Raw genomic sequence first — 2,382 nt, 5'->3', positions numbered from 1 at the left:
GCGCGCCGCCCGCAAAGCTCCTCGCTTTCCATTGGGTCTCGGTCGCGTCACTCCCGGAGAGACAGCCTATCGAAGCGCGCAGCGTCAGCCCTCCTGGCTCTGATTGGGTGGTAAGGATGCCGAGCGCCCACCCGCTGTCGCGTCACAGTCAACACGGCTCAAAATCCTGCCATTGGGCACTGCGCTCACGGCTGACAGCGGCCGAAAGTCGTTGTTCTACCTAGCAACAGACCCACCGGGAGCTCCCATTGGCTGCGGTGTCAGCTGCGGGCTGCGCCGCCCGCCCGCCCTCCGGCAAGAGGCAGAGCCGCGCCGTTCCGTTCAGCGGGACTCGCAGTGCCTCAGGCGGAGCGGGGCCGCCTTGCCAGCGCTTCCTTGCCCGCTGTTTTTTGCCATTTCAGTTTTAAAAAGCACTTTCACGCTCCCCCAGCCTCCTCGCCCGGACCCTTACACTGTAACAACCCCCAACAGGGCGCTCTGCCTGCCCCTCAGTGCAAAAGCCAGCTGCCCAACTCACCATGGGCGTGCCGAAACGGCAAACCGCGCTGCTATACACAACGGGCAAAACGTAGTTTAGCCTTAGCTGTGTCTTGCCGAAGGAAAGCATAAAAGGTCCCCTCCCTGCAGGGCGATGGAGAAATCCTGGCTCCGACTCCTGGGGATGTGCTGCTTTCACATGGGCGTATCACTTACTGCACCGTTCCTTCAGAAATTGAACCCTCACCCCACCCCAGCTACTTGTGTCTATACCTAAAGCGTGGACACCGAGCCACTGCAGTTGTATCCTTGATATATCAAGGTTTTTGATATTCCAAGCTTGTATGTCCCTGTCAGCAACCCTGCTTGGGCTAGGGAGCACAACAGGCAAAACGTAAAGTGCAGAGGCAGCTTCTGAGCTAGACCGCGTTTCCAGTTCACCAGAACTGTTGGTGTGATGTGGTAGAAGGCCAATATTTAAACATATTAAGTGCCATTTGTGGTACAGGAGAAGCCTTTTTTATTCAACCAGCTTTATCAGGTCTCCTCCAGACAGCAGGGCCTGGTTGTGAGGCCCTGCCCCTCCACCCACCATCAGGGAGCAGCCTGTAGGCAACACCACGCAGAACATAAACCTTTCTGCTGGATTCAGCAGAAATGGCCAGAGAATAAATGACTGGAGAACTGAATGCGAAATGGCTGCCAAAGTTCCTGCCCTGTCCAGTCGTTCTCCAGCTAGCCCATAGGGTTGTGGTACTGGGGTCACAGAGGAGGGGACTGTCACCGGCATCACTGAATGTGTCACCTGGCCACCAGCACAGAGTTTTCTGGTACCATCCTATACCATGCCATTCCTCTCCAGTATTCTTCGAGAAGCCATTCCTTTTCTATAAATAATGCTAAGTAAAATAAAATAACACGATATCAGCACATCAAGTGCCCTGGAACTGTCCATTATAAAAGCATTTGGTGTTCTGCCAACATAAAGACATAGATGCATTTTTCATAATGGCTAACTGTCTAAAGCTGATTTATATTTATCTATTTACTATTTGTGAGTTCAATTGTAATAAATCTTATTTGAAATGAAGACATTACTGGCTGTTTTAAGCATTGGTACTGTTATGTGGTGGCGTTCTGTAGCCCACAAGTTCTGCAGTAAGGCTTTACTCTTCTGGTGTCAACAAGGCTCAAGTTTTCTGTCACCGCTGCATGAACCCCTGTGCTCAGCGGTTAAATCACTTCTGTGGTGAGCAAGCCAGCCACAAGAGCAGTGACATGGATTGTACTCAGGCCTGGGAGGCCGCACCTCAAGTACTGTGTTCAGCTTTGGGCCCCTCACTACAAGAAGGGCATCGAGGCCCTGGAATATGCCCAGAGCAGGGCTACGAATCTGGTGAAGGGCCTGGATCAGAAGTCCTATGAGGAGCAGACGAGGGAACTGGGGTCATTTAATCTGGAGAAGAGGAGGCTCAGGGGAGACCTCATTGCTCTCTACAACCACCTGAAAGGAAGTTGTTGGGAGCTGGGGGTTGGCTTCTTCTCACAGATAACTAGTGATAGGACTAGAGGGAATGGACTCAAGTTGTGCCAGGGGAGGTTTAGGTGGGAAATGAGGAGACATTTCTTCTGAGGAAGAGTAGTCAGGCATTGGGACAGGCTGCCCAGGGAGGTGGTGGCGTCACCGTCCCTGGGAGTGTTTAAGGAGATTTTGGACATGGTGCTTAGGGACATGGTTTAGTGGGTGACATCTGTAGTAGGGTGATGGTTGTACCAGATGATCTTGGAGGCCTTTTCCAACCTTTATGATTCTACGATTATATGATTCTATGATTTGTGTCAAAGTACTGAGTGTCCTCTGTTTTTGGCAACTTAATCTGAGATGCAGAGAACCTGATTTTTTCC

Source organism: Aythya ferina (assembly GCF_964211825.1).
Source record: "Aythya ferina genome assembly, chromosome: 1".
Lineage (NCBI taxonomy): Eukaryota > Metazoa > Chordata > Aves > Anseriformes > Anatidae > Aythya > Aythya ferina.
This window is presented reverse-complemented; position numbering follows the sequence as displayed.